This window comes from Bufo bufo, chromosome 6, assembly GCF_905171765.1.
Source record: "Bufo bufo chromosome 6, aBufBuf1.1, whole genome shotgun sequence".
Classification (NCBI taxonomy): Eukaryota; Metazoa; Chordata; class Amphibia; order Anura; family Bufonidae; genus Bufo; species Bufo bufo.
In genome coordinates, this window is record NC_053394.1 from 334551823 (window position 1) to 334566558 (window position 14736).

Genomic DNA, 14736 nt, shown 5'->3' on the forward strand with positions numbered 1-14736 from the left:
CATATACACACACACACACACACACACACACACACACACACACACTTATTTATATACAAAATATAACACACGTATATACACTGCTCAAAAAAATAAAGGGAACACAAAAATAACACATCCTAGATCTGAATTAGTTAAATATTCTTCTGAAATACTTTGTTCTTTACATAGTTGAATGTGCGGACAACAAAATCACACAAAAATAAAAAAATGGAAATCAAATTTTTCAACCCATGGAGGTCTGGATTTGGAGTCACACTCAAAATTAAAGTGGAAAAACACACCACAGGCTGATCCAACTTTGATGTAATGTCCTTAAAACAAGTCAAAATGAGGCTCAGTAGTGTGTGTGGCCTCCACGTGCCTGTAGGACCTCCCTACAACGCCTGTGCATGCTCCTGATGAGGTGGCGGACGGTCTCCTGAGGGATCTCCTCCCAGACCTGGACTAAAGCATCTGCCAACTCCTGGACAGTCTGTGGTGCAACGTGACGTTGGTGGATAGAGCGAGACATGATGTCCCAGATGTGCTCAATTAAATTCAGGTCTGGGGAACGGGCGGGCCAGTCCATAGCATCAATGCCTTCGTCTTGCAGGAACTGCTGACACACTCCAGCCACATGAGGTCTAGCATTGTCTTGCATTAGGAGGAACCCAGGGCCAACCGCACCAGCATATGGTCTCACAAGGGGTCTGAGGATCTCATCTCGGTACCTAATGGCAGTCAGGCTACCTCTAGCGAGCACATGGAGGGCTGTGCGGCCCTCCAAAGAAATGCCACCCCACACCATTACTGACCCAATGCCAAACCGGTCATGCTGGAGGATGTTGCAGGCAGCAGAACGTTCTCCACGGCGTCTCAAAACTCTGTCACGTCTGTCACATGTGCTCAGTGTGAACCTGCTTTCATCTGTGAAGAGCACAGGGCGCCAGTGGCGAATTTGCCAATCTTGGTGTTCTCTGGCAAATCCCAAACGTCCTGCACGGTGTTGGGCTGTAAGCACAACCCCCACCTGTGGACGTCGGGCCCTCATATCACCCTCATGGAGTCTGTTTCTGACCGTTTGAGCAGACACATGCACATTTGTGGCCTGCTGGAGGTCATTTTGCAGGGCTCTGGCAGTGCTCCTCCTGTTCCTCCTTGCACAAAAGGTGGAGGTAGAGGTCCTGCTGCTGGGTTGTTGCCCTCCTACGGCCTCCTCCACGTCTCCTGATGTACTGGCCTGTCTCCTGGTAGCGCCTCCATGCTCTGGACACTACGCTGACAGACACAGCAAACCTTCTTGCCACAGCTCGCATTGATGTGCCATCCTGGATAAGCTGCACTACCTGAGCCACTTGTGTGGGTTGTAGACTCAATCTCATGCTACCACTAGAGTCAAAGCACCGCCAGCATTCAAAAGTGACCAAAACATCAGCCAGGAAGCATAGGAACTGAGAAGTGGTCTGTGGTCAACACCTGTAGAACCACTCCTTTATTGGGGGTGTCTTGCTAATTGCTTATAATTTCCACCTGTTGTCTATCCCATTTGCACAACAGCATGTGAAATTGATTGTCACTCAGTGTTGCTTCCTAAGTGGACAGTTTGATTTCACAGAAGTGTGATTGACTTGGAGCTACATTGTGTTGTTTAAGTGTTCCCTTTATTTTTTTGAGCAGTGTATATATATATATAAAAATATACATACACGTGTGTAAATATATGTATATAAATATGTATATATACATATTTACACATGTGTGTGTATACATTGCAATGCATGGGCGCCGACAGTGTGTCCACTGTCTGGAGACATGAACCCATTCATTTAAATGAGGTTTGCAATCTGCATCCGACAGTACTTTTTCGCAGTGCGGAGGCATAGACAGAAAACCCATGGATGCACTCCATAGGTTTCCGATCTGTGCTTCCATTCCAGACCACACCGTATCTTTTGGATTTCAGACCCATCACTTGATACGGTGCGCACACGGCTGGTGCTTGTATATTGCAGACCCCCTGTTCGCTGTCCACAATACAGGCACAGGCAGGCTATGGTCATGTGCATGAGGCCTAAAGCCATACCTCCTTCCAGGATCCGGCAGGACAGTCCCGGATTTCAGTGGCGGTCCTGGTACATGGGAGGTATGTCGAAAATTGATCAGTTTTGCCCTAATGAATTCTGAATGGAAAAGGATCCGCTCAGAATGCATCAGTTTGCCTCCGATCAGTCACCATTCCGCCTTGCAGCGTTTTGGTGTCCGCCTGAGGAAACTGAGCCAAACTGATCTGGCACAATAGAAAACTGATCTGTAGTGTCCCACTAGGTAAATGTGGGCACTACACAAGGGTTAATATGATCAGTATAATTGATATGATGTGTTGTGTATTTTCCTGTTTTATCTGGGTATTAGGCCTGTTAGGGTGTAGTTTCTCCTCCTAGACATTAGAGGGAGCTAGGGAACCCCTAGTATATATAGCTAAGCCCAGACAGGAAAGGTAGTGTAATCCAGGAGGCTAGTAAGTGCAGTCTACCCTGCCTGTACTTCCTGAGCCCCTGTTAGCTCAGAAGATTCACCCCATGAGAAGAGTTTGCCTCCTGGGAGAAACCTGCAGTACCCTAACCAGAGCAGAGCCAGTGTTCCAGCTAGTCAAGTAAGCTGAAGGGCAGAAGGATCATTAAACTAAAGCAAGGGATATATACCTGAGGACGATTGTTACCAAGGATAAAAGCCAGCATTAGGGCATACGGGCCTTGGGATACAGACAGCCAGGCTATCTGAGGAAATAGTGCAGCCTGGTCTGTGAGTGTTGATTTTACCCTCTGAGTATCTTGCAAGGAACATTACCTGCCATTGATGTAAAGCCTGCTATTGATTACTGCTGCAAAGTGGAACTGAATTCCAAGTGTATAAAGTTGAACTGTTTCCAGTAAAGAAAGTTTGGTTCACCCCAACAACGTGTTCCTCACTTATTATTACTACCAATCGGTGTGCCACCGTTACAGGCACTGGCGTCACAAACCTTAAAGGGACCTTGCCCTAGGCACATTAAACATCTGCAACATCCAGGGCACCTCGTCCACCATCAGGCCTGGTCCCCATATATAGAGAGTGCCCCAGAGGACTTCTGTGCCAGCCTCTCCATCACTGCTGTACGCCTGCCCAGGGTCTTCCTACAAACTGAGTAACCCATAGCAACCCTCGTTTGCCTAAGTAACCGTGACCTCACATCGCAATACCTTGCAGGGCTGCGTACTGCAGATCCGTCCCCCATTCACTTTAAATGGTGTTCAAGATGGATCCGTTATGGTTATAGAAGACCTAATACAAATGGATCCGTTTATGACTGATGCATGCGGTTATATTATGGTAACAGAACAGTTTTTGCAGATCCATGACGGATCCGCAAAAAACACAAGTGTGAAAGTAGCCTTGGGCAAGTAGTGTCCCTCTTCCTTCTATTCTAAAGTTGGGAGGTATGCTAAAGCACAGATGAAATGACACTGTGTAGAGATAGCTTGTTCGCGTTCGCCGCGGTGGGCGAACATATGCGATGTTCGGCCCGCCCCCTATACATCATCATTGAGTAAACTTGACCCTGTACCTCACAGTCAGCAGACACATTCCAGCCAATCAGCAGCAGACCCTCCCTCCCAGACCCTCCCACCTCCCGGACAGCATCCATATTAGATTCATTCGGAATCTGCATTCTCAGTGAGAGGAGGGACAGTGCTGCTGCTGATTCAATAGGGAAAGCGTTAGCTAGGGCATTGTTCTGTGTCCACAGACTCATCTGCTGTAAGGTCAGCGTCTTGACAGCACCCCAAAAAGCCCTTTTCAGGGCTGGTACATCAGTCTGCTTTTAAAAAAAAAATATATATATATATATACACATATATTGCAGTTGCCTGCCCGTGTGTGAGAGGAGGGACAGTGCTGCTGCTACTGATTCAACAGGGAAAGCGTTAGCTAGGGCAGTGTTCTGTGTCCACAGACTCATCTGCTGTGAGCACAGCGTCCTGACAGCACCCCAAAAAGCCCTTTTCAGGGCTGGTACATCACTCAGATTCCTTCTGGATATAGATCCACTCAGATTCCTTCTGAAGATTTTTTTTATCCCAATCTTCCCTTCTGGGAGAGGGAGGGATCAATTCCAAGACCGAAAACTTAAGGACGCGGGGGTCACCAGCATGTTTTTCAATTACATGACACGCTATAGGCGTAATGTTCTTTTTACGCACATCAATAATGTGCTCGCAAACCCTCCTTCTCAACTCCCTAAAAATCTTGCCCATATAATCCTTAGGGCACGGGCAGATATACACGACACCTTTACTTTTTCAGTTGATAAGCTCACGAATGGAGAATATTTTGTTCGTTGCGGAGCATGAGACTGTCTTGGAAACAGATATAAAAGTCGCATGCCTTGCATGTCCCGGACCTAAACATGCCTAAAGGTTGACAGTCAAGCCATGTGCAGATTCCAGCCGGGGCCACATAGTGGCTATGTACCAGGCGATTCCTAATGCTCCTGCCCCTACGATAGGTGATACTTGCGTTGGGGTAGATGGTATGTGTCAAATCCGGGTCCATCAGTAAAATGGGCCAGTATTTATTCAAAATGGTTTTGACTTCCGCATTAGCCACATCGAAGGTGGAAATCTGACGGATGAGTTTCTGTCCACCTTCCAATAGTCTCTTTGGAGTGAGTAGATCTTTCCTTTCTTTTTCGGAGGCATGTTGGAAGGCTTGTGTCATGGTTGTTTTAGGATACCCCCTATCAGGAGTCTATTAAAGTTTTCTGGATTCTGTGTGAAATTCATCGGGGCTCGAGCAATTTCTGCAGACCAGCAGGTACTGGCCTATTGGGATGCCTCTTTTAAGTGGAGGGGGTGGCTGTCCCAATGCAAAATTGCATTTGTGGCTGTCGATTTTCTAACGATTGTGGTGGTAATTCTTTCCCCCTGTTTAAAGACCTTTACGTCTAAGGCTACTTTCACACAAGCGTTCGGAGCGGATCCGTCTGATGTTTCATCAGACGGATCCGCTCCGATAATGCAGACGTTTGCATCCGTTCAGAACGGATCCGTCTGCATTATTACTTAGAAAATTTTCTAAGTCAGAAAGTAGCCTGAGCGGATCCGTTCAGACTTTACATTGAAAGTCAATGTGGAATGGATCCGCTTGAAGATTGAGCCATATGGTGTCATCTTCAAGCGGATCCGTCCCCATTGACTTCCATTATAAGTCTGGACGGATCCGCTCGCCTCCGCACGGCCAGGCGGACACCCGAACGCTGCAAGCAGCGTTCAGGTGTCCGCTCACTGAGCGGAGCGGAGGCTGAGCGCTGGCAGGCGGATGCATTCTCAGTGGATCCGCCTCCACTGAGAATGCATTAGGGCCAGACGGATGCGTTCGGGGCCGCTCGTGAGCCCCTTCAAACGGAGCGCACGAGCGGACACCCGAACGCTCGTGTGAAAGTAGCCTAAGAGTGTGATACATTCAACCTGTATGTCATACGTAAATTTCAGGCCAATCCCGTTAACAATCAGGGTGTTTACAAAGCTGATGAACTCCTCCTTACTCCCATTCTAGAGTACGAAAACATAGATGTATCGTGTCCAGAATGCTATTTTCTCGTTCCACCACATGTCCTGGTTCGGAAATGCGATGTTGTCCTCCAACCAGCCCAGGAAGAGGTTGGCATACGTGGGCACACAGGGGCTCCCCATTGCAGTCCCCCTGAGCTGGTGGTAGAACCGTGTGTCAAATAGAAAAAAATGATGTGTGAGAGTAAATTCAAGGAGTGTACTTAAAAGATAGTTGTGTGCACTGCAGTGTCCCCCCCCTTGTGCATAGATAGTGTGCCACTGTTGTAAGTCCCTTCTCATGGGGAATGCTGCTATAAAGGGATTAAAAATTGATGCTGGCAAGTAAGCAAGAGGGATCAATGTTCAGGGTTTCTATTTTGTTCAGCTAGAGATATGGCTGATATCACTGATAGAAATCAGGTTGCAGTGAATACTGCTGAAAGTGAAAGCAGGTTTTACCCACGATTATTTAAGACTCTATTTCTAACAGTGATATCCCCTGTTTGGTTGAGACCAAGGCCTCTTGCACACGACCGTGTGCTGGCAGGGCCCGTGCTGCGGACCGCAAATTGCGGTCCGCAATTCACGGGCACTGACCGTGGGGCAGCCGCATGCGGTTCGCGGACCCATTTACTTGAATGCGGTCTGCAATACGTCCGTTCCGCAAAACAATAAAACAAGTTCTATTTTTTTGCGGAATGGAAGCACAGAACACACGGAAGAACTCTGTAGTGCTTCCGTGGGGTTCCATTCCATGCTTTCGTTCCATTCCGCACCACATCTCCGGATTTGCGGACCCATTCAAGTGAATGGGTCTGCATCTGTGATGTGGAATGTACACGGCCGGTGCCTTGTGTATTGCAGAACTGCAATATGGCCACGGGAGCACTACGGCCGTGTGAAAGAGGCCTAATGCTGTCATTTTAGGCAGGACAGTTAACTACTTTTCCCACTGCTGAGCTGGACTCAGCAAAACAGTTAGGTGGTTAAACAATAATATCAGTTTAATTATATACCCTTGATTATTGATAATAGCAATTAATACCATTAATATTACACATTTATTCATGAATCTTCTAATATACCCAATGTTGTATATTGGTTCATACTTTATATCGGTTGTTATTTTATTCGCAGATAGATCCAGTTTCCCTATATCAATAATTAAAAGCTTTGTGCTTTTCCACAAAAACATATATAATAATATATAGTCACAATACACTTGACAACACTGAGTGTATATGCCATATCAGGTGTATACTCCCCAAACACACATCCTAAAGCACAAAAAAACCCCAAAAAAAACACACACACAACACTTGTAGTTAAAGGAGGAGCAGAAGAGGTTGTCTTTGGGTCCGGTGTTGTCCACCTTTTCTTCTCCGTCTCCTCTACGTCATCTACCGTATTTTTCGCCCTATAAGACGCACCGGCCTATAAGACGCACCTAGGTTTTTGAGGAGGAAAATAAGAAAAAAAATATTTTGAACCAAAAGGTGTGCTTTTGGTGGGTTTGAACTAATTGTGGTCTGTGGATGGCACTGTTATGGGGGATCTGTGGATGGTGCACTGTTATGGGGGATCTGTGGGTGACACTTATGGGGGATCTGTGGGTGACACTTATGGGGGATCTGTGGGTGACACTTATGGGGGATCTGTGGGTGACACTTATGGGGGATCTGTGGGTGACACTTATGGGGGATCTGTGGGTGACACTTATGGGGGATCTGTGGGTGACACTTATGGGGGATCTCTGGGTGACACTTATGGGGGATCTCTGGGTGACACTTATGGGGGATCTCTGGGTGACACTTATGGGGGATCTCTGGGTGACACTTATGGGGGATCTCTGGGTGACACTTATGGGGGATCTCTGGGTGACACTTATGGGGGATCTCTGGGTGACACTTATGGGGGATCTCTGGATGGCACTGTTATGAGGATCTGTGTATGACAGTTATGGGGGGGATCTGTGGATGACACATATATAGCATCTTATGCTATGTGTCATCCACAGATCCCCTCCATAAGTGTCCCTGTAGTGAATGACCCTCAATACACGCTGGGGGCCGGCATCTGCTTTTATAATGACAGCGGGGCCTGTGCAGTGATTGTATTCTACTACACGGGCCCCGCTCACTGTATGATCCTATGTCTAATAGTTACCGTAATTGTAATTGTATGTAATCAGGAGCGCTGTGTATTGCCGGTACTTACAACTAGAAGCGGTAGGTAGCAGAGAGGAGGGAGGAGGGAGAAGGCAGGCCGGGAGGACGGGCGCTGGCAGCGTGAGTCATACGTCATGCGTCCACGCCGCCTGCTTCATTCATTCATAAAGTGGGCGGCGCAGACGCATGACGTATGACTCACGCTGCCAGCTTCCGTCCTCCCGGCCTGCCTCCTCCCTCCTCCCTCCTCTCTGCTACCTACCGCTTCTAGTTGTAAGTACCGGCAATACACAGCGCTCCTGATTACATACAATTACAATTACGGTAACTATTAGACATAGGATCATACAGTGAGCGGGGCCCGTGTAGTAGAACACAGTCACTGCACGGGCCCCGCTGTCATTTTAAAAGCAGATGCCGGCCCCCAGTCCCGCCTCCCTCACAGCTGATACACCCGCCGCACGGCATCGCGGCGGGTGTATCATTGAAAACCCGACAAAATCGGCAGCATTCGCCGTATAAGACGCACTGCTATTTTCCCCCCACTTTTGGGGGGAAAAAAGTGCGTCTTATACGGCGAAAAATACGGTAAGTCTACCCCTCCTGGTTGGGCTGTGCGATCTTCCCCCCACCAGTCATTGACACTGTATGAGGTCAGAGCAATGTTCCACATACAGTCAGGTCCATAAATATTGGGACATCGACAATTCTAAACTTTTTGGCTCTATACACCACCAGAATGGATTTGAAATGAAACAAACAAGATGTGCTTTAACTGCAGGCTGTAAGCTTTAATTTGAGGGTATTTACATCCAAATCAGGTGAACGGTGTAGGAATTACAACAGTTTTCATATGTGCCTCCCACTTGTTAAGGGACCAAAAGTAATGGGACACTTGGCTTCTCAGCTGTTCCATGGCCAGGTGTGTGTTATTTCCTCATTATCCCAATTACAACGAGCAAATAAAAGGTCCAGAGTTCATTTCAAGTGTGCCATTTTCATTTGGAATCTGTTGCTGTCAACTCTCAAGATGAGATCCAAAGAGCTGTTACCATCAGTGAAGCAAGCCATCATTAGGATGAAAAACCAAAACAAACCCATCAGAGAGATAGTCGTTTTGGCCACGCCTAATAATGCTGTTTGGAACATTCTTAAAAAAGGAATGCACTGGTAAGCTCAGCAACACCGGAAGACCACGGAAAACAAATGTGGTGGATGACTTTCCCTGGTGAAGAAAACACCCTTCACAACAGTTGGCCAGATCAAGAACACTCTCCAGGAGGTGGGTGTATTTGTGTCAAAGTCAACAATCAAGAGAAGACTTCACCAGAGTGAATACAGAGGGTTCACCACAGGAAGGCCAGATTAGAGTTTGCCAAACGACATCTAAACAAGCCTTCACAGTTCTGGAACAACATCCTATGGACAGATGAGACCAAGATCAACTTGTACCAGAGTGAAGAGAAGAGTATGGAGAAGGAAAGGAACTGCTCATGATCCTAAGCATACCACCTCATCAGTGAAGCATGGTGGTGGTAGTGTCATGGTGTGGGCATGTATGGCTGCTAGGGTTGAGCGAACCCGAACTGTAAAGTTCCAGTTCGTACCGAACTTTAGGATTTTTGGACCCCGGACCCGAACATTTCAGTTAAAGTTTGGGTTCTGTGTTCGGCGATTTATTGGCGCTTTTTGAAAGGCTGCAGAGCAGCCAATCAACAAGCGTTTAACTGTCTGACCTTAGAAGCCATCACAGCCATGCCTACTAATGGCATGGCTGTGATTGGCCAGAGCAGCATGTGACCCAGGCTCTATATAAGCTTGAGTCACGTAGCGCTGCACGTCAGTCTGCTGTTACAAGTGTAGGGAGAGGATGCTGCTGGACTGGTGATTTCAGGGATAGAATAGGAGAGAATCTAACTCAGCAATCTACATAGAAATAGTTGTGTGGGTGCAGGGAACAATCTTTTTATCCTGCCCTGAGTCCATTGACAAAAAAAATAATGAACTTTTATCCATCTGTCAGTTAGGTGGGCGGCGGCGGCAGCCATTTTATGCAAGCTCAGTGCACCAGCACTGCATCTGAGCTTTTGGGACATTGAAATTCAATATTTTTTTTTGCAATATACAACATCTGGATTAGTCAGTGTGCAATTTAAGCTAGAAATACACTCATAATTTTCTGGGGTTTTAAAAACGCACTTTATTGCCAAAAACCACTATTTTCAGGCCTTGCAGCATCAGCACATGTGAAATTACAGGCTTATATACTGCTGTCAAATTCAGTTGTTAAACAAACATTTGTTTGGGCAAAAAAAAAAAAATTTTGTTGGCAGCCTTTGATGCAGATGTCATTGTGAGATACACCCTTAATACATTTGGGTTACATTCAGAGATTTTAAATACCGCCATTTGGTGCACCAATATTTAATTCAGGCCTACAGTGGGTCAGGCCATGTGAGAAGCACTCTCTACATACAGGGCTTATATTCTTTCATTAATAAAACACCATTTTTGGGGCAAAATACACAATATTTCAGGCCTTGCAGCATAAGCACGTTTGAAATTCCTGGGTTATATACCGCTGCCATATTGAGTTATTAAACAAACACCTGTTTGGGCAAAAAAAAAAAATTGTTGGCAGCCTTTGCTGCATATGTCATTGTGAGATACACCCTTAATACATTTGGGTTAGATTCAGAGATTTGAAATACCGCCATTTGGTGCACCAATATTGAATTCAGGCCTACAGTGGGTCAGGCCGTGTGAGATACACCCTCTACATACAGGGGTTTGATTCAGGTATTTGAAATACAGCCATTTTGGCCAAACAAATATCTTTAATTGAGGCCTAGTCTGGTTCAGGGCGTGTGAGATTCACCCTGTACATACTGTCGTTCTTTTCTACTATTAAACACTCTTTTAGGGCAAGATCCTAAATTTGAGAAATATGAGGAGAGCGTCAAATAAGGGACATGGCCCAGGTCGTGGTGCTGCTGGTGGAGCTCCTGTTGCAGGGAGAGGACGTGGTCGATCTTTGCCAGCTACACGCACAAGTGAAACCCCTTCCTCAGGTGAGAGTAGGCGACAGAACCTTCAGCAGTATTTGGTCGGGCCTAATGCGGCTCTACAAATGGTGAGGCCTGAACAAGTACAGGCGATAGTAGATTGGGTGGGAGACAATGTGAAGGAACTGGATCCACTGTCGGCAACCCAGTCTCCTGCTGAAAGACCACAGTTGGCACCTACAGCCGATGTCCATCAGTCCTTCACCTCACCCCCTTGTAAATCAGCTAAGCAGTCTGAGCCCCAAGTCATGCAGCAGTCTCTTCTGCTTTTTGATGACTGTTAGCAGGGTTTCCCAGGGCCATCCACCTAGCCCAGAAGTGGAAGAGATTGAGTGCACCGATGCCCAACCACTTATCTTTCAAGAGGAGTAAATGGGAGGACCATTGCAGCACGTCTCGGATGATGACGAAACACAGGTGCCAACTGCTGGGGCTTTTGAAAGTGTGCAGACTGACAAGGAGGGCAGGGGTGAAGACTGGGTGGAAGATGGAGGACGATGAGGTCCTCGACCCCACATGGAATGTAGTTCGGAGGAAGAGGCGGTGGTCGCACAGAGCCACCAGAAGAGGGAGCAGGATGCAAAAGCGGAGCGGCCGTCCTCTAGACAGTACGCTCCCCACTGCAGCAAGGGACCGAGCACACCAAAGCCAGCTCCAAGGAGTTCCCTGGCGTGGCAGTTCTTCAGACAATGTGCTGACGACAAGACACGAGTGGTTTGGACGCTGTGCAATCAGAGCCTGAAGCGAGGCATAAACGTTCTCAACCTGAGCACAACCTGCATGACCAGGCATTTAAGTGCAAAGCACGAGCTGCAGTGGAGTAGACACCTCAAAAACCAAGAAAGGTCTCTGGCTCCTCCTGCATCCTCTTCTGCTGCAGTCTCGGCCTCTTCATCCACCTCTGGAGTCACAGTGCCACTGGCCACCCCGCAAACAGAGGATCTGCCAGCAACACCAACACCTGGGTCACCAAGCATCTCCACAATGTCCCAACGAAGCGTTCAGCTCTCCATCTCCTAAACGCTGGAGAGGAAGAGGAAGAGGAAGTACCCCCCTACCCACCTGCGATCCCTAGCCCTGAATGCCAGCATTTCTAAATGACTGGCCTTTGAAATGCTGTAATTCCGTCTGGTGGAGACAATTAGTTTTAAAGGCCTTATGGCGGTGGCTGTCCCACAGTACGTCTTGCCCAGCCGCCACTACTTTTCAAGGCGAGACATCCCTTCCCTGCACAACCAAGTAGGGGACAAAATCAGGTGTGCACTGCACAATGCCATCTGTGGCAAGGTGCACCTGACTACGGATACGTGGACCAGTAAGCACGGTCAGGGAAGTTATATCTCCATAACAGCACACTGGGTAAATGCAGTGGCGGCTGGGCTTGAGGCGGATAGCAGTTTGGCGCATGTCCTTCAACCACAGAGGATTGCAGGGTGCTTCAGTTTGCCTCCTGTTGCTTCCTCCTCCTACTCTGCTTCCTCATCCTCTACCAGCTCCTCATCCGGTCAGCGTAACACCTTCAGCACAGCCAGGGGTAAACGACAGCAGGCAGTTTTAAAACTTATCTGTTTGGGGGACAAACCCCACACTGCGCAGGAGCTGTGGACGGGCCTTGAACAACAGACCGATGAGTGGTTTATGCCACTCAGCCTCAAGCCCGGCATGGTGGTGTGGGCGATAATGGGCGAAATCTCGTAGCAGCTCTAGGACTAGCCGGTTTGACGCACATCCCTTGCCTGGTGCATGTGCTGAATTTGGTGGTGCAGAGATTCCTTTAAAAATTACCCCGATATGTCAGAGCTGCTGCATAAAGCGCTTTCGGCGTTCTCACCCTGCTGCTGCTTGCCTGTCAGCGCTGCAGCGTAACTTCGGCCTTCCCGCTCACATGCGACGTGCCCACAAGGTGGAACCCCACCTTGCGCATGCTGGCCAGACTGTGCGAGCAGCAGCAGGCAATAGTGGAGTTTCAGCTGCAGCACGCACGGGTGAGTCGCTCAGCGAAACAGCACTACTTCACCACCAATGACTGGGCCACCATGCGAAACCTGTGTTTCTTGTTGCACTGTTTCGAGTACTCCACCAACATGGCAAGTGCCGATAACACCGTTCTCAACGTTACTATCCCACTTCTATGCCTCCTTGAAAAAACACTCCTGGCGATGATGGAAGAGGATGTGGCACAGGTGGAGGAGGAGGAAGAAGAGGGATCATTACGTAGGGTTTCCAGCCAGTCATTCCCAAGTGGCTCCGAGGGTGGGTTCCTGCACCTACAAAACACAAGGTACACAATTGTCCAGCCAGGCCACAGTTCTGGAGGAGGAGGAGGAGCCATGTTCACAGCAGGGTGGCACCCAGACCAGCTCATGGCCATCACTGGTGCGTGGATGGGGGGGGGATACAGAGGACACAGACCATACACCTCCCACAGAGGACAGCTTTTCGTTGCCTCTGGGCAGCCTGGCACACATGAGCGATTACATGCTGCAGTGTCTTCGCAACGACCGTCGAGTTGCCCACATTCTAACTTGTGCGGATTAATGGGTGGCCACGCTGCTGGATCCCCATTACAAGGACAACATACCGTCCTTAATTCCCTCACTAGAGCGCGATCGAGAGATGCGCTGCTGGTGGCATTCCCACCTGACAGCGGGGGCACAGTGGAAGCACAAGGCGAAGACAGAGGACGAGGAAGAGGTCACCAACGCAGCTGGGGCACCGCCAGCACCTCAGAAGGCAGGGTTAGCATGGCCAAAATGTGGAAAAGCTTTGTCAGCACGCCACAACAACCAGCACCACCAGCTGATAAGGAACGTCTTAGCAGGAGGCAGCATTTCACCAACATGGTGGAGCAGTATGTTTGCACATGCCTACACGTACTGAATGACGGGTCTGCCCCCTTCAACTTCTGGGTCTCAAAATTGGGCACATGGCCTGAGCTTGCCCTTCACGCCTTGGAGGTGCTGGCCTGCCCTGCAGCCAGTGTATTATCTGAACGTGTGTTTAGCACGGCAGGGGGCGTCATCACAGACAAGCGCAGCCGCCTGTCCACAGCCAATGTGGACAAGCTCACATTCATTAAAATGAACCAGGCATGGATCCCTTTAGGACTTGTCCGTACCTTGTGCAGAATAGACATGTATATCGGCACTAAGCAGCCATTGTTATACTGCAGCGCAATTGCTCATTCTTGTATTTTGGATATTTCACACTCTTTTGGAGTGTACCTCAATTTTACAAAATTAAATTAAAACCAAAAACCTGTGTTGGCTATCTCGTCCTCCTCCACCGCCGCTTCCACCTACTCCGCTACGTCCACCGCCTCCTCAAACTCCCTACTCCATATGGACCTCCACCTCATAAATCAATTTTTTTTTTGTACGTATTTTATTTTATATCATTTCACTACTTTGTCATTAACATTTTCGGGTGAAATTCACCAATTTTTGGGTGTATAGTACCACTGCTATACCTAGTAAATCGGTAAAAAAAATAAAAATAATTACATTTGTCAGTTACATTTTAGGGTCAAATTCACCAATTTTTGGGTGTAATATACCCCTCCTCTACCTAGTTGACAGCTTAATAAATTTCAATAATTTTTATTTTACATTTTCGGGTGACAAACAATTGTTTTCTGTCATAGACCCCTGCTCTACCAAGTAGACCGGCGAATTAATATCTGTAATTTTTCTGTTACATTCTTTGGTTGACATTATACAATTTTAGACGTGAATAAACCCCTGCTCTGCATAGGTGACAGGTAGGGATGAGCGAACCCGAACTGTATAGTTCGGGTTCGTACCGAATTTTGGGGTGTCCGTGACACGGACCCGAGCATTTTCGTAAAAGTCCGGGTTCGGTGTTCGGCGCTTTCTTGGCGCTTTTTGAAAGGCTGCAAAGCAGCCAATCAACAAGCGTCATACTACTTGG